General features: G+C 41.6%; 1 long non-coding RNA gene across 3 annotated transcripts in view; it reads right to left on the bottom strand.

Moving 5' to 3' along the window:
* LOC138198632 (uncharacterized) overlaps positions 1 to 23,014 on the bottom strand; it is a 42,369-nt gene extending 19,355 nt beyond the window's left edge. Inside the window, exons 1-2 of one of the 3 annotated variants that reach the window (XR_011178287.1) lie at positions 22,811 to 23,014; positions 7,344 to 7,519 (exon numbers count right to left, since the gene is read on the bottom strand). This is a non-coding gene — a long non-coding RNA (uncharacterized lncRNA). Of the gene's footprint in view, positions 1 to 7,343; positions 7,520 to 17,830; positions 18,564 to 18,646; positions 18,927 to 22,810 lie in introns of those variants that run through there. The other 2 variants (XR_011178288.1, XR_011178286.1) reach the window with 2 other exon arrangements.
* Between the last annotated feature and the right edge of the window lie 227 nt (positions 23,015 to 23,241).

Here is a 23,241-nt window from a genome sequence, read left to right as displayed (position 1 = left end):
GAGGGGGTCGCCAGGATGTTATCTGACTTCATGAAAGAAATCCCCTCAGGCCACTCCACTTGAGGAGGATGCTCTTTGCTAGATCCAACTCTGCACACATGCACACACACAAAACATGCAGTGGCACCGAGCAGCAGCCCACTCACAGCCTGTCAGAAATAGAAAGTAGCATGTCCAGTTTCGTACGCAGCAACAGGACAATCCGGATTAGGAATGAAGAGGATTGATGGGCAGGAGCGGAGGAAATGAAATCATCATTGTTTGTTACCCAACATGATAATCAATAATTTACAAATACTTAAGACGATTTAATCAGTCAGTGAGAACAGCTTTGGGTATGGTCCTTTTTCAGTCAGGTACTTAGTTATAACAGCTCAATTAACCGTTTCAGGAGGTAAACGGAGTTGACAGGTCCTGCTGGGGTGAGTACAAACAGAAACCAACATTTTTCACAGCAGTAAAAAAAAAAAAAGTTTTTTTCTGGAGCAAAAGCAATAGGTGTTTAACTGGAACTGTAAGCAGCAATTAACAATGCTAACAGCGGCGGAGTTACCACTCAAAATTCGGACACGTTTGACGCTATAATTGTAAACAAATGCGGGCCTCTCATTTCCAGCCAGCTAATGCTGAATTTGCCGCCCCTGAATCAAGCTCTGATTGGACGAGGGCTGTTTGAGGCCGGGGTTTGTGAGCATGATTTCCCATAATCTATATTTTCTGACATTTTATTTATTCATTTTATAAGCAAACGAATAATGAATTAATCCAGTAAATTATCCCCTGACCAATCATTAATGGAAATAATCCTTAGTTGCAGCTCTATTTGTTTTTATTTATGCATATACAATTAGCCTTTTCTTTAAAGCATCAGTAAATTATTTATTAAGCTAAATAAAATCATGTAGGCAGTACCTAATTAGAAAGTGGCTCCAAAAATGGACAATAGAAACTTGTAAAAATAACCTGGAGAGTTAGTTCTCTCAAAGCCACCAGACCCGTGCATTTAAAGCCCCATAATCCATCTGTGCAGAGCATACAAGAACTACATGCCCAGCCTTTAAGAGACTGTAGCTGCTGTTGTCCCTGTTTGTAAAAGGACTGGAAATGGCTCTACATGTGGAGTACATCCTGTCTTCCATTGTTACTGCTTTCACTCTTTCCTATAAAGGACTGCCTGCACTCCAGGCTACAAAAAGCAGGCAAATACACACAGCAGCACATTACAGAGCCATACCTTCCCCTCCCTTTGTGCTCAGTAATTGCCACAATGCATCTTCTCATCCAGCTAATTAAGTGAGTCTTCCCCATTGTCTCCCAATACCATCACCTCTTCACACAGCCAGGGAGAGAGAGAGAGAGAGAGAGAGAGAGAAGAGGAGATGGAAGACACAGAGGGACAAAGTATTAAAGCAAGAGACAGAAAGAGCAAAGAGGTGGAAGAAATACAAAAGCAGGAGTCCAAACAGAGAGGACAAAGGCCTGTGTCCGTGTCCTAGTAAATGTTTACCAGTTAAAAAAGATGCCCGTTGCCTGTGTTTGCTAGCGGGCTATAAACAGCACATTACCGCTGTCTGATGAAAATCATCATTCTCCATTAAGTCAATTCAGGAAGCATGAAAAACAGCCTCATTATTGAGATTGACAGTATTGCATTTTATAAAAAAATTATAACGTATTTTTAAAAAGAGTTTAAAAAGAGCCAAAACATTTTTTTATGTTTTATTTTAGATACGAATACATGCCTCAAAAAATAGTTAAGAGTTCTGTAGCTGATAAATGTGATAAAAAGATGTGCTTAGATGGAGGAAATAAACAGCAACATCACACCAGAGCACCTTGGAAATGTTTAAAGTACCCTTCTACTTAAAACTGAGACTTCACATGGCTGTTTGAGCTTCACTGTGCAGAATGACGTCTGTGCAGAGTTTGACACGTAAAGGCTCTTTTCACATTCATGTGGTGGAGGAAGAAAGTTTCTCTGTCATCATGTTAAATCTGAGTTTAAGACGAGTGTATACCCAGAGGATAGATAGATAGATAGATAGATAGATAGTTACTTTATTAATCCCCAAGGGGAATTTTTTTTTTCCGCTCCAGCAGCATTTATAGATACTGTGACATCACAGCTAATTTGGAAGCCAATGGTAGTCCAGTAACTTACACAGGTGTGATGTGGAAGTTCAAGACCTCAGGAGTAAAATGGACTAAAGCTAGGAACTGAATGTGTCCAGCAGTCAAGCTTTGGCCATAAGACATATTTGCATATTCTAGATTCTGGATTTCCTGATAAAAGGGTGTAAATGTTATTTCAATAATTTACCACAAGGTAATTTAGCTTCTTCTTCTTTTTTTTTTTTTTTTGTATATCAACAATATCAGACACCAACTCATTATTTGGATTTTTTTTTTTTTTAAAGTCTGCAATTGGCCTGGCCTAGAAAAACAAACAAAAAAACCCCAGTTATTGATCAGTTTTACTATATATTGTATTCATATAATAAAACACATACATAACTAGCTAGTCGTGCTTTACGTCCAGGAGCGAGCCTGAGTGTTTGTCCTCACCTGTCACATTTAAGAAAATCTAAAAGAAATATTAATACCTTAATGAAATTAATTCAATGACAGCACTATAATCCACTCCTCTGTGTTCTGGATTTTTACTATTATCACAGCATGCATTATGCTTACACTGCCTTGACTTCCATACATCTGTGCACAATTCTGGATACACTTGATAGAATTCATAATGAACAAAACGTGCTTTTCTTTCCTCTTCTTCTTTATATCCTCTCTGTTCTGGCCCTTTGTGAGACAAACCACATAGTTTGGACTTGAAGACACAGACCCACAGACTCATCTAAATTCCACTTTGCTTTGGAGTTGCTAGGAGAGCTGCCCCCCCCCCAAAAAAAAAACAACTTTGCACACACACAGACACACACTCCCTCCATGCTCAAGTCCACTTGCTGACCTCTCAGGCCAGACACTGTCTTCTCAACATATCAACCCCCCAAACTCTCTCCCTAAAAAAAAAAAAAAAAAAAAAAAATCTCCTCCCAACCCTGAACCCCTCCTTGAACCTCTTCTATCACCACCCTCACCCCCTTTCCATTGCGAATGCTTTCCCTTCCCACACTTAAGTTCCTGTCCAGGCCCTGACAGACAGACAGACAGGGTGACATCATGTTGTATGTTGTAGAGAGAGAGAGACAGACAGGGAAAAGGGGGCTGCCCCTCTGTCTGCCCCCAGCACCCACACAATACAGCAGGGCATCTGGCACTGGGGTGGTGGTGGTGGTGGGGGTCTCTCAGGACAAAGCGTTTACATCCCCCTCCTTGGAATATGATTATAGTTTGCAAATGGTGGCTGAGACGTAAAAGTGTGAGGAGAAGAAAGGGGCTGCAATGTGACGGGCCGGTGGGCGTATGACACAGTCAAGGGTTTATACAGTGGAGACACCAACCGATATATTACTGTATGAAGGGGACTTTGAGATATTCATGAAAGCGTGACATGATAACTCTGGAGTGAGAAAAAAAAAAAAAAAAAGAAAAAAAAAAACATCACTATGAAGGGAGAGAAATAGTTAAAATAAAAAAAATCCCAAATCCTCTTTGACATTTTTAATTGTTGTGCTATTATTTTATGCACATTTTTCCCTGAAGTGACAAACTCAAATTGCAAGGACACCAAGAGCAGTGGTGACATCTGCACATGTGAGTGTTTGCAAATGCACTTGCAGCTTATTCATTTGCAGGATCCAAGATGAAACAGTGGTGCCAACGGGAAAGGAATCAGTGTCATAATACTCTCTACCCTCTGCGGCGGCCCCCACCTCTGTCTCTGTCTGAGAGGCCGTCTACTCACTGTGTGCACACAAGTCTGTGTCTGTCTGTGTGCATACAGAAAATAAATGAGCTGTGCGTATGCATTGTCAGAGTCCACAGGCCCAGTGTATATATTAGAAATGTGACTTGACCCTGGCGGGCTGAAGCAGAGTTTCTGCGTCGCACTGGGCGTGGGAAAAAGGGGAGACCTCTTTTCACAGCTGCTTCGGCCCTTGCATTGAACCAATGGAGGCCCCCACTCTCACCCTGCCGGCCCCCCCCCCCCAACCTGCCTGCGCCACTAATGCCCCCCTCCTCCCTTCCCCTTTCCCATTCACTCTGCAGGCTGCTGCCTTTCAGCGAGCCCTTGTCCCTCCCTCCTGTGCTCTGTTCGTCACCCTGCTGCACCCTACCATCACAGCCACCACCAATCTTTAATACAGCCACCATTCAGCCAGAGTGCAATGAGATGCCAGAGGCCTCAGCGCTTTAAGGAGGTAAAGGAAAACAAATAAGGAAACAAATACCAAAGCAAAATAAGTAATTTACAGTAATTGCTTATGTAGGTTTGCTGAATTCACCACATATAGCACCCAAAAACTTTACATAACCTCTAATGACCTTCAGCTTAATTTTTCATGCCTTACTCTTATACTCGTGAGTTTCTTCTATTTTAAATATTTTTTTGTTCTTCAAACCCAATTCAATTTTTCTCACTCACATTCTCCTCTCTCTTTTCTTCTCGGAGCCCCTCTGCACATAACTTTAATGAATGTTAACATACACCACCACTCTACACTTGTGTGCCTACACACGCACACGCACACGCACACGCACACGTACACGCACACACACACACACACACGTACACACAGGGCCCCTTTCACCACCTCCCTCCATGTAGTGCATTCATTTGAAGAGATTTATTTCCTATCAAGCCGCATATAACAGAGGGTATAATTTAAATCAAGTTTTAAGAACAGCCAAGCAGAGCAGTTTATGCATACGAATCTAGAAAGCCTGGGAAAACAAAATACCAGCAAACAGCAGGCTGCTAAAAGCAGATTGCCAACTTTAAGAAGCCATGGGTGGGCGGTGGGTGTTTGGTTTTGCCATTAAAGATAACCTATTACTGGTAAACCTCACAATCAGTCTGTTTAAACAAATAACGCAGGCTTCATTTGTTTCAGACACGAGCACTAATCTGACGATGTAACCATGCAATGGCGGGCTCAGAGTGGAATCATAAAACACACACCCACATGCAATTTTGTGGAAACTTTAAAAGGTCACATAATGTGCAGAATAACTCCAACAGATTCTCAGGAGCGGTCTAGCAACCCCGCTGATACACCAGGCGTGTTGAGGAAATGTTGAGAAGCAGCGAAGGGGCAGCGACGGGGGAGGAGGGAGGGAGGTTGTAGCCAAGAACCTGAAAGGACTCCATCTCCCTTGGCCAACATGCCATGACGGTGTGGAGCAGCAGTCTGAATTGGTTTCTCTGGGGTGGCGGAGCTGGAGAGGTGATGGAGAGATGAGCCCGAATGGGGATGGAAGAAGGGGTTGGAGGGGTGGGGGTCTGGTGGGAGGGAGGAGATATGGTACACCGAGGTATGTGTGTTTGTGTGTTTGAGAGAGAAAGTAAGAGAGGGAGAGAGAGAGAGAGAGAGAGATGGCAGACTGGATCTGAGGTACTGTAAATGAGCGGATTACTGCTTCCCTCTCTTGCAGTCTTTCCATATACATGAGCGTGCTCAGCTGTGGAAGCAACACTGCTACGTATGAAATCACACATCCTCCTGTGTGCACTTCCTATAAGGAGCAATTGCAAGAAACGTACAAGCTGTACCGGTGTCCTATAAGGGTAAAAACACAGCATGAAGGCAGACCTGTGCATGCAAGCTCTTAATTGCTGTTATGAATATAAAGAGGATGTGAAGAGTGTCACTTCTGGATTGATGCCGATCTCCGTCAAATTCAGCCCACAGCTATGCCTCCACTTCTAAAGCCCAGGTCCAACCAAAGCTTGTTTGCATCGATTTATCTAGTTTGTGGATATGATATTGACTAAGTAGACCGGCAGCCCTCATCGAGTTGAAGCGAAGTAAAGAAGGTTTAAGAGGTGGTCGAACGCTATGGAGGAGGATAGCCACAGGCAGTGAAATCTCCTCTGATCTTCCCTTGTCTGATTCTCGAACGCAACCTCTTCTCTGGGGGAGCATGCTGATATAGAACTAGGCCAATGTCACAGAACGCTCATCTAACCCTGGAGGGAAATAAAAAAAAAAAAATCACTTCTTCTGTTTCTCCCCGATGACGGCCCGCAATCTCCGCGGATGGGGCTCCATCTCCCTCTCCTCCCCTCTCCGACGCTGCCTGCATCACTCCATCTACTTTGTTCTCCGCAGGAGGTTGAACATGCACAAGCTGAGCAGCGTTCTCGGCCTTGATGGCCTGCTATAGCAGCTGTTAGGATAGGGAAGGTAATCTTTAGTCGTGTCACTCAACAATGAAACGGAAGCTGAGAGCGAAGTGAGTGAGTCACCGACTTCTGGTTTCAGCCTTCCATCATCTCCAACATTTTACGCTGTTATACAAACACACAGCTCGCAAGGTTTTGCCAGTAACTGGCATCCGAAGCCGAAAGTCTAAGTTCAGTATATCGTATACACTGTGAGAAGCTGGCTAATATCTGAACAACCGAAGATCTGCTGCATTCCAACATTAAAGTGTCACTTTACCTTCACGATAATTGGGTTGAAAATTTTGGGGGTTTTTTACGTGAGAAAAAAGGTTAAAACCAAAAATGTTGGATATGGGGGGAGAGTTTCAAAGTTTTTAAACTGTTATGGGATAAAAGCAGAGAAAGTTACAGAGATATTGAAGTGCATTTTGAAACTTTTTCCAGAATTTATAAAGAAAACTGAAAGAGAACCAAACAACACAGATGTTTTTCTGTGTTTGACTGTGAGGGTTGTACAAGGCATGGACAGAGGCCAGAGGACAGAAAGTAAGAATCAGAGGGGAGCACAGAGGGGAGGAAATAGGGAATTAGTGAAGTGAGGGTCTTAACCACCCTCACAGTCTTTCCACTTGAGCACAACTTGCACACACAACAGTCCAAGCCCCACTCTACCCATGTACCTTTAAACGGATAAAAAGCTCGGACAAAGGAATTAAAATATAGATTATACAAGTGGTCACCCCCTCTTATCTGCCAAAACCGCAGAATCTAACAAATTGGATCAGATGTTATCAAGAAGGGGGTAAGAGGCGAGCGAATAAGAGGGTGAGAAAAGCAAAAGCAAAAGTAAAGAATGAGAGGCACGTCAAACTGCGATGGATCCAAGACTTGATTTAATGCTCTCTCCGTATTTCACCGTGCAGCTTTTTAAGCCTCAAAACAAACAGGTCCATCTCTTCAAGAGTTTGAGAGTAGTGGATCATTAGTTCAAGTTCAAGTGTGTTTACAAAAACGGATTATTAAGCATAGCAGCGTGAGTGCGTCTCACCTGCGACTCTTGACTGATGAGGCCTCATTCTGACCCAGTCGGTAACCTTTACCCCTCAGGGCAGGAGGCCAGCGGGTCTCTCTCCTGACCTGTTGCCCTGCAGGTCCAGACACAGGCCTGCAGATGGGGTGTGTGGATGTCTGTGTGACTGCACTCACTCTGTACCGCTCACATTCCTGCAAAAAAACCCATAAAGCATTAAATTGAGAGAGGGTCCAGTCCTACAGCAGGTTCCAAGTCACAATCCACCGCGTGCCTGATCCACCTGGATTCTCTCTCACACACAGCGCACTGATGAACTCCGCCGCCATCAACGCATAAACGTCGTAGGAAATGTCCGAGGTATGTTACGCTGATTTAAAAATAGACTTTACATTCTAGTATTTCTAACCCTGACAGACAACATTTTTGAGATTTGAATTTTGAGACATTTGATAAAGCATAAATTAAAAGTGTCAGATTCAGAATTCAACGTTGTCAAATAGAGAGCCAAAATATATGTATTGGTTGCCACTTCCTCATTTTATCTTGGCTTCTTTTAACACAGATTAAATTAGAAAAGTTATAGATTTAATAATTCCACTGGAGGAGGAAACGCTGAACTGTTAAATCTACAATAAATAACTGTAATTAATTTAAAAAAAAATTAATTTGTGCATTTAATAAAAAATACAAAGACAGCATTATTATTTAGAGAAAGTAATGCATACTGCAGGATTTATAAAAATTTTGCAGTTTAACAATTTTATATTTATATAGAAAGTTTCTTGTATTTGTTATTGCAGCTGTCAGTGTAAATCCATGACAATACCAATCTCGTCAACACACGGAGACGTACATGCACGCACGCACGCACACATACACACACACACACACTAACAAACACACTTCACAAGCGATTACACAAAATACTCAAAGATTACATCCACTGAAATCTGACGTCCTTTGCGGGTTTAAAGCCTGCGTGTCAGCCTTTCAATTTTTTTTTCCTCTTTCCCTTGCATGGGTCAGAGGCTGTTGCTAGGCTACCAAACCCAGAATTCATAAGTTCAGAGAAAAGGTTTATATAGGCCATTGCAATTCAAGGTAAAACGATAATAGAAAACTGATAACACTGGAATATGGATGTAGACGATATGGAATCAAATAGAGCACGAACTTTGATTTATTTCACATTTGAAAGAAAATGTGTGATAATAATAGTGATAATAATAATGATAACAACAATAAAAAAAAAAAAAAATAGTCAAGTGTATATGGCTTAAATAAAAAAAATATCTAAAAGCATTTTTCTTTTTTGGTAAAAAAAAACAAAAACCTTTGACAGTGGCCTACTTTAAAAGATGCTCACAGAGAAAAACTCTTCTTCTAGCCTTGGGAAAATGTTTTCCAGGACAAACTCCGTATCAGAAATTCCGTAATTACCTACATAAAGACAGAACTCGCAGAAGTGACTGTTGCAAAGATATAAGCCACACATCCCAATCTTAAACACACAGACACCTCACAGTTAAACAAAAAGAAGCTGCTCAGCCGATTCCACAGCTCTTCTGTAATGCACAGTATCCTGTCATGTTTATTGTACTCTGTAGACACGAAAAATGAGGCACTAAGGGTGCAACGTGCAGCAGGACACACAAAAACACACGGCAGCACATGCACTAATGTACAGAAACATGCGCGCGCACACACACACACACACACACACACACACACACACACACACACACACACACACACTCATACACACAGCTCTGCAATCTAGTCACCAAGTGTGACACAAACAAGATAACATCTATAGTACTGTCGCTTGGAAATGCAGCAGGGCTGTAAGGCTAAAACAATGGCTCTGCTGTGTTCAGGACAGCGGATGGGATGGCTGCTTTGTCCAAACATCTTTGTCAACAAGCAACTCGCCTTCATGCAACATCCAGAAATAAACCATGGAAATATTATCAATACAGTGCAGAGAAAATGAGAAAGAGCATTGGGGGGGGGGGGGGGCATGCTGACATATTTATGCTTTCAGCAGGAAAGACATGACAGATTGGTTAGAAATGCGCAGCGTGCATGTATAAACACATCTCCTCTCCTGGTGTCTTATCTTCTCACCTCACTCTTCCGACATCATCTTTAGTCCTATTGTCTCTAGTCCTTCCACCACTCTGTCATTTTTTTTTTTTTAACAGTGCCATCATAATGCACGCAGAATAAACCCGAGCTGGTGAAACAATAAATTAGATTAAAATAGACGTAAAGTGGAGAAATCACTGAGACATTAGACAGTTTAATGCAGCCCTATGGCAGGTGCTTGTAAGCTAGACCTAGACTAGACTGGGCTCCATCTGGTGTTGAGGGCCTCCCTCCTGATGGCGGAGAGGGCCCAGACAGACACATATTAATGTGGGAAAACCGACGTCTAGCCTGCCCCTCAGTCACTCACCAGAGTGCATTTCAATCTCAAAGGGCTCTCCCCATGTACTCCATTTATTACACCTCAGCAATGCATTCATTTCTGCTGCAACTGAGCAAAGGCTGGGAGGGTGGTGCTGTCGGTGTAGCCCAAATGAAGGTGACAGATCACGCTGTACTACAAACGTCTTAGCTTAATATTGCAATTATCGGTCAAAAGACAAAGGAGACGTGAATTTGAAAATTTATGCACACAGTACTGAAATTATTTTTCAATTGCTTTTATCAAATCAGCACCATGACGATGATGATAATATTGGATATTTCAGCTAAATATATGAATTTGCTTGAATTAAAAAAATGTCTCACTGGAAAAAGAGCATTTACTGGTTCTTGTCAAAATAAAATTGAGATTCACATATCCTGGCAGTCATAGAGTGTTTTCTAAATGAAAACATTTATTTATCTAATAAACTACCACAATTATAACCGAACAGTGCAAACTCTAAAATTATCATTAATATAATTGTAATTACAATTGCAGACAACTGAAGTTTATAACCTAATGCGTGAATGGGCATACATTCGCACATGCATTGCCAGAAATCACTTCACACATACAGCAGCATGGCACCAGAGAGTTCTCTGAGAAAGCACAGATATTTTCCAGCTTGGCCCATTGCTAGCACCTGCCCTGGTCTGTGACGCAGTATAAGCCGGGGCCTACCTACAGTAGCACCATGCTCTGTGGTGCTACACACTCACACACTCTGCACAGAGCCCAGCCACCACAGCAGCTCCAGCTTTAGCAGCTAGCTGGCTTGTTTAAAATTCAACAGGCTCCACGACAGAGTACATCCTATCACTCCTGCAGCTTCACTCTGACTCACATGGTGTGGGGGAAAAACAGATGATGTTCAGCCCAAACAGCATTATCAAAAAGGCCTGAAAAGCAGCTGGATCTCTGGACCACCCGGCTGACCCTGCCTTCCCTCTAAAACTGCCTTCAAAATCTCAGCTCCTTTACATCAGCCTCGCAAACACGCTCAGGTTATCTGTGATTTGTGGCACGTGTGTGTGTGTGTGTGTGTGTGTGTGTGTGTGTGTGTGTGTGTGTGTGTGTGTGTCGACATGCCAGTCACTTGGAGATATCTTAAAGAACACACTGTTTAGTTGCAGGAGCCAATTTGTATTCATCCTGTGAGCTATAACAATAGAACCGCATCTGTGAAAACTGAAGATCAGCAAAAGTAGCAAATGCCATTGTTTTAAAAGGATACAGTAGTGTACAGTATGTGCTGCATCCCTGATGTCCTACAAACCTCTTCAGCAGCAGTGTGAGCTGTTCTGACTTCCTTGTGCACGAGGCCTGGATGTGCTGTTAACAAGGGCATCAATCAAGCTAAATCCAGGGATATAAAATGATCCTTTTGACAGACACCCACTGAACCGCAATACTGTCCTCTTCTCCACTTCACTTCATAAGCTGTGGCAGGTTACTTTGATGACCTGGCGTTTTCCTGTTTCCTGGCTACACCACAACCTATAAATTAAGCACTGAGGATACATGACATTTGAAACGTTTGCTATCACAGCAAGGAACTTACAATAGAAAACTCTTCCTCAAGAAACTACTTCTGCTGCTGTGACATGGCACCGTGCTCCTGCAATCAACTTTCTAAAGCCAAAATACAGCAACATGCATTTGCAGAGGCACAGCAGCTTGCTGACACAAACCTGCTAAGAGCCAGCTGCAGGTGCATTAGCTTTGATGGTTAAAACCACATTCCATATCACTATATAGACAGAACAGCAGCAAGAGGATATGGGGGGCTACTGGTGGAACACGTGACTCCCAGGGGTCCTCCAATCAGGTGCCTCCTCAAGCTACAGCACGCGTTCATCTCACCTCATCTCTGCTGTTTATCGGTGTCCAAGTAACTACATAATGAGTCTTAAAGCATCTAAGACATAAGGTTTAAGGTATAAATGCTAACAGGCAAGTATGTTCCATTTAGAGAAACAGCACCACTGTCGAGTCCCCCCCCCCCCCCTCCTCCTCCTCCTCCTCCTCATCATCACTCTATGAATGGAGCCTGTCTCCGGCTGCTAACTACTGTCACTCCATGCATCCCTCGTGAAAGCAACCCAGCGCACTGAATCCGTTTTTTTTTTGGGGGGGGGCGGCGTTCCTCTCTGCACCGGTGTACGTCCAAGGAAGCAGGAGGCGTTTCTCTCGGTGCGATGCACGGACGCTGCCGCGGGCTTCCAGTCCTCCGTGCAGGCTGCATCCATCCATCCGCTCCGGCAGCCCTCCCCCCCCACTGTCCGTCCGGTTCCGGCTCGCTCCGCCGTGACGACTGCAGAATTAGTTTATACATTCGGTTCTCTAGCTTTATGATATTACATAAACTCATACAGCTAGATAACCAAAGAGAAAAACTAACCCACGTCTCTTAAAGGGGCCGTCGCCGGAGCTGCTTGTGTTGTGGTCACATGGAGCCATTGCATTCCGCCTGCATGCGCACGCCTCTCTCCTCTCTCTCCCTCCTCTGCTCTTCCTGTCCCTCTGTTTCTCTGTCTATCTCTAATATACACACGTAACTGCGCACAGGCACACAGCAGGTTATTCTCAAGGTAATACCCAGTTTTATTGCCTTTGCGCATTCGGATCCACTGACAGTTCAAACACCGCGTCTTTTATGCCAACATGTCCTCAGGCTGCTTTGGCAGCCCAGACCTGGAATGTGGGAGAGGGGAGGACACAATTAAAAGAAAAAATGTGTAAACCATAGCTTCAATCAGCATGTGAGCGTCAGAGCAGCATTACAAAGTGGTGCACCATTCATGGTCCCTATTTTTCAAAAACACAGATGAACTTCCTCCCACTGCCAGTCAGAGTCCTGATGAGCATCTGCAGGGTGAAGTCATCCAGCTGCAGGAGGATGATGACACATGCACCTGTCATTCAGACGTGACAAGGAAACTATGCTTCATGTCATTAATAATCTTAATATAACATGCACTTAATTGCTGATAATGTCATAGTACCCAGCTTGAGCTTCTACAGTGATACCACAACTCATAAAATGAGATAAAAGATAGTGTTACTTCCGCTCCTTCCCCAAAAGAACACACTCCAGGCCCCCACAAACAACCATCTTATTGTTGTTTTAAATGCCAGCTCACATCGACCCATTGCAGACCATAGACCACAGTTTCAGCATTGAGTGAATTAATCCATGAATTGTTTGAAAGCATGACAAAAAAGGCCCATATAGCTTACAGTGGAAGAGCTTCCAGCTAAATGTCAACAGCATGATCTAGTGGAACAAGTCCTGTCTCACTGGATGTGATTGTACACTTTTGGATTAGTTCGTGACATGCTGACAAGTTGGAGCTAGACAAACAAGCCTCTGTAATCCTTAAAATCATTTTGCATAACCATGTATTTTACGTAACAACTCTAGTGATGAACGTTAAAATCAAAATTTTACTGCAGAAAATAACTGTAGATGAATATCAATATCCGCTTTAATTACAGGATAAAGTACTGTAATCTGACATCTTTACACACATGTATATTGTTGGCACAAGTAGCCAAGTCTTGTTAATATTTACTGGTGTGCAACTTGCATGATATCAAGAGCAAGTTATGGCAAATTTAGGCAGATATACACATTTTTCCTTCAATAAATTATTCTAAAATGTTCCCGAAAAGGCATTTCCTATTAAAAAGCCTCTCCTCGATGACACGAGTCTTTGCATTGAAAATAAATATACAGCATACTCACAGGTTCAGACTATTTGAAAGAGCAGTTTCCATAATCGGACAGACATGGCGTGCTTCGTTACTGGATAAGAGAAAATGGTTCAAATCCGCCATGCTGTGTGCAGAGCCAACATATTCGTATAGTCTCAGTACCGGGGTGGGAGCGTCTCTCTCCCCAGTAGTGATGCTGCGCGTCTTCGACCATGTGGGATACCGGCACATCGCGAAGACAAAGCCCTTTTTTACGCACAGTACCACCACCACCACCAGCATGTATGTGTATCTTGAAGGAATAAAAGAGAAATAACGTCCGACGCAGACTGTTAGAAACATAGCAACAAAGCCCGAGGACAAGAAAATGAGAGTGAGGAGAAAGCGCATCAGTGTCAGATGGGGCGCAGGAGGCGGAGGGCCGCCTCGGGGGCCTCGGGGTCAGGCTGCCAAGGGAAACGCGCGGTATCCACAGAATTAGGCATGCTCATTGGCACGCACGCACACGCACACACACGTGTGTGTGTGTGTGTGTGTGTGTGTGTGTGTGTGTGTGTGTGTGTGTGCGCATCAGTGATGCTGGGTGCACAAAACGGACACAAGGAGTAAAGAAACATGGAGACAGAATTTGCTTCACTGCGATATTAAAACTTATCCGGCATCGTAAATAGCTTCCGCCTGTGGAAGTGGGTTGTTGGATCTCAATATGAGGTCCGAGGGCCCGTCTAAGGTCCAGAGCTCCATCAGCAACGTGAGGAATAATTGAATGTCCCCATTATAAAACATCCAGTTATACTGTGCTACCAGCAATGTAAAGTAACAACCGGTACGGAGTGCACCAGTGTCCAACACCAGCACAGTCACCTGACTGCGTAGACCGTAGCCGATATATCACACAAGTGGCCATGTTTAAGGATTTCAGGAAAACAAACCATCCATCTCTCAAGACACACCCCGCCTCTGCGTAACTATGGACAGAAAGTTTGACCCCATATAGAAAGAAACACAGAACAAGCAGTGAGTCACGTGTGAACAAGGTGACAACCTGCAGGATCCAAATGACAAACCGGTCGGACTAGCAATAAAATGTACACTTTTTATTTAATCAAAAATTGAAGTTATCAAAGTTTTTTTGATAGCTCTATTTTATCATTTTCTATAACTTTGTTTAATTTTTTACAGTTGGCTATGAAGAGTCTTTAAAAGTCTACATTTATGTTTTAATTAATCATTTCAGGCAGATGATTATCTGGACGTCTAATTAACTAAATACAGAGAATAATGTCTACAAAGCATCACTGTACGCTGAACATCATTTGCAAGAGATTAGCCCGCAGCCTTTTTTTCTGCACGAGTTAAATAGAGCATTATCAAATTCACGGTTTTTATTCAAAATAACGAGTCTCTCTGTTTGTGGCTATTTTCACCGTGTGTGTGTGTGTGTGTGTGTGTGTGTGTGTGTGTGTGTGTGTGTGTGTGTGTGTGTGTGTGTGTGTGTGTGTTTGTGACCTAAAATATTTTTTTTCAAGTTGAATTTTAATCACCTCTGCCAGTTTCTGTAGCTCTGCTTTGAAGGTTTGAGTGTTTGCCACGAAGAAAGATATCGGAACGAGGTTTTTGAGGAACGTTTGCCAAATATACTTCCTCAAGTCCAGTAGCCTATTTCTATACGTTTATAAAAATAAGTATTAATAATATTAATAATGATAAAAACGTGAAGCAAAAGAAAACCCAGTTTTCCGCAAATTCACATTTCAGATGTCTTTATGAGTCGCATTATAAGAAACTCTAACTAAATAAGAATATTGTTTCTATTTTCCATTGCTGTCATATAATCTCAACTTTCCTTAAATGCCATAACAGTGACATTACTTGTTTTTTTTTTATTAATTGTTTCCGCAGAAAATACTGATTTTCAAAAGCATACAGGCCTATAATTAAAATGTATAATTTAGCCTATAAATGTGTAAATCAATAACAAATAATACATTTTCAGAGCATTGGTTGCAACTGTAAGGTCAAAAGTAAATGTGTGTGTGTGTCATTTTCTGCTCGTGCCTGCTGATAAAATGATCGTACTGTACATTGATGCTGACTGACTCAGTTGTCTTTCATCAGCCTCACGTTGAGTCGTCTGAACACGCCCCCTGACTGCGTCACGTCCTGTTAGACAGAGTACAGTAAGGTGTTCAGAGACAAGCGGCTGAACCCCTTACCTTGACTAGGAGTCCTCTATTCTATTTAATTCATGTTCATTCAATTCTCTTCTAAAAAAAAAAAAAAAGAAGAAGAAAAGTCCCGTTTTGTATATGCTGTTGTCTAAACGGATCAACGAGAGAAAAAAAAAAAATCGTTCGTTCTCATTTCTCTAAAAGCAAAACTTCGAAACCAAATCTAAAAGTTGTACAAGCAGTGACAAAAAATAGTCTTGAAAAAAATAATTTGAATGTAGCCTTTTAAAACGCGTGGATAAAAAAACAAACAAACAAAAAAAAAACCTGTGGTGACAACTTCAGCACTTCTAGTAAAAAGTAGCGTCCCTGTCCTTGGTGCTGAAACGACAGAAATTAATTTCGACGCAGTCTGTTTTTTTATTTTTGAATTAAAAGGAATAAAATATAAAATGCTGGAATAGTTTTAGTTTTTCTTGCAGGCAAATTTAAACCCATTGAGCTTCAATCACATTTAGAGACAAATATTTTCAAATAAAACTGAGTAAACATCATGTAAAAAAATCATTTTCACATTATAATGGAAGACTTACACCCAATCGCTTACAATAGTCTGAGTTAACTTAATGAAATGAATTTCAACGTGAATAATTATAGAAATCTGCAAATGTGCTTCAAGAAGCAAAATCTACTGTGGCTCATTTTTTTATTTTTATTTTTACTGTGACCTGCATATGGAGCAGAAAAATAACCACAATTTAACAATATTTTTAAACATTAGATCATCACCTAAACTTTATTGGAAAATAATTATTATTATGATGAGATTGGTTATTATACCTAGGGAAACTGTGCACTCAAGTTGACTGAAATTACATTTCATAATGCAGCGTTTTGTATTAGAATAAAAAATAATCAGTTTTGTATATTTAATTGTATGTGAAAAGAGGTTGTTTTTTTTGAAGAAATGTAGGAGATAGACTAATCCAGTGATAACAATACAGTTTACATTAGGCCTACACCTGTTGCACGATGAAAGTTAGGGAGAGAGAGAGAGAAAGAAAGAACGAAACTATAAGAAAAAAAGAAAGAAAGAAAGAAAGAAAGAAAGAAAGACTTCTGTAGTTGTGTTTTTTTGTAAAGCGACAGAATTGTTTTTTCTTTTAAACCGTCATTCTTGAATTTCAATATTTAAATAGTTTTATTAAAAAACAAAAAAAATGTTCAAATATGCAATAATTTGACACAGATTAACTATTTTGGAGGGGTCTATCTCTGAAAGTGTGAATCCTATAGTGTCTAGTCTCCCTCTTAAAATAGTTTTTGCTAAATAAATTTTAAAAAAATAATAATTAAAGTGACTTTTGTTTCCAAAAATGTGGTGGTTCTCTTTATTTTTTTAGTCAGCTGCAATGACCTGATTAATTAATTTCACACTGTAGCTCCGGAGAGGATTTTCCCACAAACAAGTGGGACCAAAAAAAAAAAAAAAAAAAAAAAAAAAAAGAATGAAAAGAAAAGAAAAGAAAAGAAAAGAAAAAAAAAATCTCCCAAAGAAAGAAAGAAAAAAAAAAAAAAAGTCAACATCAAGTTCAACAACGTGCTGGTGCTCATTAGCATTACAATGCTGTCTGGGAGCACACAAGTCTTCTTAACAAGAGGCTCTGGCGTCAAGTCCCTCCACCTCCCAGCCAAGGGGACATTTTCCCAGGCTCTGCTAACAATCACACAACTGTTTGCTTTCTAAACGCCAGCTCTGGGGCCACTCAGCCCGCCTCATCATCGCTCAATGGATGCTCCCGCTAATATGGGATGGAACAGCCGGCTGACACGCATCACTTTAGGCTTCTCCATAATTGACACTGCAATTTTCTGTTTCTCTATAACTACGATGCGACCTTCAGTTAAAGTTACGTTATTTTTCACATTTTTCAGATTTCTTATTTTACTCCAATTTAGACTATTTATTAGTATTAGTAGCCAAGTAGTAGTACTTGTATTCTTGCTATTATTATCATTATTATTAATAATGTTGCATTTTCATTTGAAATATGCTCGTCAAGCATCCACATTCTCTATAATCTCAAGGTTAAAACCAGTTGACCTTTAAAAGCCCAAATCATAGAAAAAAATATACTTACAAGCCACAAACTTTGAGTAAATCCCGCATCTCCAGTTCAAGTCCATTCAGTATTTCAAGGCAAGTTTCTACCCAGTCATCTCTCACGTGTAACCAAAGAGCCCAGAGTCCAGCAGGGAGAAAGCCAAGCGACACAAGCCTTCACTGACTGAGAGTAAACCTGCACCATGAGTTGATCCAACTCATAGAAGTGTATTCAATTTTTAGAAAAGGTATTACTTTAGCCTCAGCGACCAGACAGAAGCCAAGGCCGAGGCGATACTGCTGCCTGCCTCCAGCTCCCGCTTCCCCACATCTCCTCACCAGTCTCACAGGACGGTATGCGCGGAGCTGCTACGTCGCCGGTCCCCTCCTCTCTCTCTTTCTCTCTCTCTCTCTGTCTCACCAACTCTCTCTCTCTCTAACACACACACACACACACACATACACACACACACCCACAGACACACACCCACTCACGCACACCGGCTGCTGTGCAGGACGTGTACAGAAACCCAAACATTCCTCATTGACCATTGTAAACTCCATTGTTCTGCTTGAATTACGGGTGTCCCTCTCTTCACTTGCATCCAGCATTTGATAGACGTGCTGAGCCACGTACAGCCTCAGTGGCTGCGTGGTGGGAGAGCGCAGAAAGGGGTGGAGGAAGGAACCAGCGAGGACCTTTGGGAGATGGATGCAGCAGACCCGAAACGTGGGTTTACCGGGCGGGGTGGTGGTGGTGATGGTGGGGAGGGGGGAGGGGGGGAATGCATCAAAAAGCTCTACGCGGGATGGTGAGGTTTTTATGTGGCATAAAAGAAAAAAAGATGCCTACACTCTCCGTCTTCTTCGCACTCCATCCCCACTGTCTCCTAACAATCAGCGGCCACAGAAAAGTCCTGATGGCACCGGGCAGAAAATCCGGAAGTAGAGGGACCTCGAATGAGCAGGCATCTCCTCACCTGCACCTTGCTTTGACTGAGGCACCTGTGTCAACGTCTTCCAGAGAGAGACTGAGCCACGCCGACCCGTGAAGCGATAGTATAGGCTGCAGATTTACATGTTGTAGTTTCCGCGCGTGTATAAGTCGACTGCGGGAGAAGCGCGTTTAATATAAACGATTTGTAAGAGGTGGAGACGATCGAAGCAGTGCACGCAGCGGCCGCGGTGTGTGTGTGTGTGTGTGTGTGTGTGCGGTGTTGCCGCAGCATTAGCAGCGCCAGAAAAAGCTGATGCTCTCCCGGAGCTCCCGTGGGTCACGTCGTTTGACGTGGTGCGACGTCTCCTTCCTCTCCGTGCGTAATAGAGCGCACGGTGGACACTCATGTGCCAAAATGTCAAGCTCAGAGCAGAAAAAATACTGGATTCAGTCAGAAAAAACCCCCCTACTAGAGTCAACGCCGCGTGACACAAAACGAGCAATGCAACCAACGTGATTGTTTGCGTGCTGACGTCAGGCGCCGGGGCAGATTATTCCAAATGTGTTATCCAATACGCCCGTGAGTGGGATCCACGGTTTATAACGAAGTGGCTGGTTTGCGAGGTCACGAGACTGATTTGTGTTATAACGTTGCTTAAATTTCACTGAATTTATTAAGGCACACTCTCAGCTTATAAGAAGAAGAAACGAGACATTTTCTCTCTTATGATGTACCCGAAGACAGTTTTCTTGATGACGTGTGGAAGTGCGTGTCCAGATTCCAAATGAGCACAGCTCAGAATTTAGTGAACACTGGACCATAACAGAAATATAAACAAGATTTAATCGCTTACAAACCTAAAAGTTGTTGAGTGTTAATGATAAACTTTCAAATCTGAGCGTAACCATACAACATTAAATAGGTAACAGTTTTAAGTCTGCGAACAAGATATTATCACTCTTATTATCATCATTAAAGTAGGGTTAGTAGCAGTAGTATTACCTGGACTGTAGCCTATGAACAACCTGACACATTTATATTTTCCTATCTATGGAGTTCACGATGATAAATAAGCAAAAACAAACAACATAGAGGATACTTGATTAGTCGTATCTGCAAAATAAGAGCTCAGAAATTAAAACAAATTCCCCAAAGACATCCATCTATCTTTTATTTTCCAGGTCACAGGATTGTCCAGTGAGCAGTCCAGAGCTCTGAATACACTAACATAGTCCCGAGGTTCCTCTTGGATGTATGTATCATTTACATCAAATTGAATGCGTATGTCTCAAAGCTGTGGGCCTCTATGAGGCCTGCACGTCCAGTCCACTTTGACAAGGAGTTCAGACCATTGGAGCTAAACAACGACACCTATTGGCAGCAAAGCAGCACGGGATCTGCGGCCTGCATGCGTAATGTCTCCGGCCTAAATCCACAGCACATGGCAAACTGCATAAAACGGCATATAACGTCGTGACAACATTGTACTGGAAATACAGCCTGTAAGTCGATGCAGTAGAGTGCATTCAAACTCAACAGCGCTGCAGATGAAAAAAAACCGAGTTCCTGATGAAGGAAATGAGGCCTAATGATCTCTAAACGTATCTAAACTAAGAGGTGATGATGAAGCTGGTACACGTTTGGAGGTTATACGGCACTGTTATTGGACGCGCATTAGAATGTATAATTTGTGATGTTAAAATCCCCGTTGCCTTATTATTATTTTTTTTTTGTTAAACAATAACCGCGGAAGGCCTACGTGTGCATAGTGATGCGGAACGGAAAACATTTTTTTTTTTTCGTTTTATTCTCGTCGAAAAAAACGTGATTCATCATAAACATACCTTCAAACTTGACGTGCAGATGACACGCTGAAATATACGAGCGCACGAAACAGTGGGATCTTTCAGCAGCATGGCCTGTCGTGAAAACGTTAAGGCAGTATTAGTCTTTAACAAAGGTGTAAAATCGTATGTAAAATGTGCAATATGGGACGTTAAGTTTTTATAGAAATGGCAGAGGAGCTGTTGTGTCTTTTCTTTTTTTTGTGTGTTTTTGTATTTTATGTTTGCATGTTAAGAGTGTTTCTATTTATCAAAAGTAAAGTAATGGAAGAATAAATGCTGAATAAATTCCTCAAAGGTTCTTAAACTGCATTAATGTGAACGTTCATACGTTTAAAACTCATTTGATCTTTTTATGACATCAGTTTTAAAATGATATCGTCTAGTTAGATTGTAAGTTACTGAAAAAAACTGAATTGAGTCTGTTTTTATTTGCTAACGTTCGTCCTTTATTTCGCATTTATCTCGGGACATCTGACAAATAAATACATTGTTTTTGCGGCTTGAGTCAAGCAATTAAATACAACTGTATTAAAATTCAATTAGTAGGAAAATATAAAAATGTCCTTATTTTTGTTCAGGGGAAAATTGTAGGGCACATGAATATGATAGAAATACTGAGTCATACAGAGCTTATAAAATAATAAATAATAAGTATATTATTAAATAAATAAATAATTGATTTCTTAAGTGTCTCTTACATGAATAATGTTTGGTGGATTTAGGGGCAGTCAGAAAATTACCATTTTCTTGAATGTGACAAAATATATTTTTTAGTTTTTAACACAGTGTTAAAACATTGTTGTTTAACAAGTTGTTTTTAACTTACAAACAAGAATATTATTTATTTGACATGCTGGTTGTTATGAGAACTGATTTTCTTTGGTCTCATACATAATCATGATCTTTTCATCTATATTTGAATAAACATATTGACACTATAACACAACCAAAAATGTAATCCCCCTTCCTTCATCCACCTTCCTCTTAAAATCATTTATGTGCCAGATTTGTTTGGCTGCAATGTCTTCATGCTCTGAGCACTGTTGGGTTCAATTGTTAATAACTGACCAATTCAAGTGGCCACTTCTGGGAATTGTAATGGCTGCTCTTCAAAGAGATCTGACCTGACATGGGGACATAAAGGTGTCAAAGGTCATACATGAAGACCAACAGGGAGCCAATATTTGTCCTTCCTCTCTGTCATGCCCCAAATTAGCACCTAAGTACTGCAGTTGATAAGTTGTTTTGTGGTGGTGGAGAGTTCTGGCACTTTTAAGTGCAATTAGAAAGGATATATATAACAGTCAAATACTACTAATGATTTTTTTCAAAAAAATAACTTCCAAAAATCGGAATTATTGAAGTGTGACTTTACAGCTCAGTATCATTACATCCAGACCAAATCTTTGTGGCGAATAAAAATTGACCATGTTCATCTTGCCTGTTGTCTAAAGGGAAACGAAATACAGCAACATTGGAGAACAGCAGCAGGTGTGTACTGCATGAGCTCTTTCAGATCTGAAATGAAGTGAATTTTTTTTCATCTGTTGAGATGTTTACAGGAAGCCCTGTTGGTTTTCTTAATGCTGCCCCAGCAACAACTGACATCATGGTTATTGGAGAATTATCAGTTGACAGTAAAAAAAAAAAAAAAAAAAAAAAGCATTCCTTACGCTTGGAGGTTCATAGAAATGGCAGCAAATGTCCCAATAAATGTATTGTTCTCACAACATGTGACTTATTGCAACATTAATTTTTACAGTTTGACTCAAACAGGTGAGGAATGAATATTGGCACCCAGCATGTCAGTAAGTGTGTGAGAGGCAACTACAGCTTCCTGCATGAACACACTACTGCAGACACACTCTGCACAAATGATCAACTGGCCTATAATGCAAAGGCGTTCAAGGGAATCACACCTCATTATATCGATAAGTAAATCTAGAATAAAATCGTGTACCTCCAGACTCCATATACACATCACAGATGCATGCACAATATGCAGCAAGTTTCAGACACACAGCTCAGAGGCTAACATGGAAGCAAGAAACAAACTGCAGGTGTCTTGCGTCCATCATCACACTCACATCAACAAGACTCACTTTCACGCGCAGAACATAGAGCAGAACAGAAAAGGCAATTACAAAAACATGACTATATCTACCGGTATATCTGTAAACTTTTCAAAACTCTACAATCAATTTAAAATAGTGTTCCAACTGCGAAACTTACATTTCAGCCGCTGCCTCCGGTCCTCGTCGCTCAGACTGAGGGATAGGTGTTGATCCATTCCCCTCCATGTGAAAACAGAGTGATGGTCTTGCTGCTTTCCTGGTTTAATTGGGAACAGGCTGAAGTTTATGCTAATGAGGGCTGACATCAGTCCTCGCAGCCTCCGCTCCATAAAGGAGGGGAGCAAAGGGCCAAAGTCGCACCTCTTTTCCCAGGCAATTCTGTCGGTCAAGTTCAAGCACAGCACCAGTGCGCCGTGATTGTCATTCAAAATACGTGAATGCATGGGGGAAGGGGCGGGGTGTTGGTGGAAGAGGGACCTGCAAACACATTTAGCTTGAAATTTGAATGTCTGGGAATGCAGTAAATAGTTTATCAAATCTAACCTATCAATGTATCAGAAGATCACTTCACTGACAGTCTCTACGCAT

Source organism: Embiotoca jacksoni, unplaced genomic scaffold (assembly GCF_022577435.1).
Source record: "Embiotoca jacksoni isolate LCO1_2020_lvr unplaced genomic scaffold, fEmbJac1.0.p SCAF_16, whole genome shotgun sequence".
NCBI lineage: Eukaryota > Metazoa > Chordata > Actinopteri > Embiotocidae > Embiotoca > Embiotoca jacksoni.
Note: the sequence above shows the minus strand (reverse complement) of the source record. Positions and strands in the feature narration are given on the sequence as shown.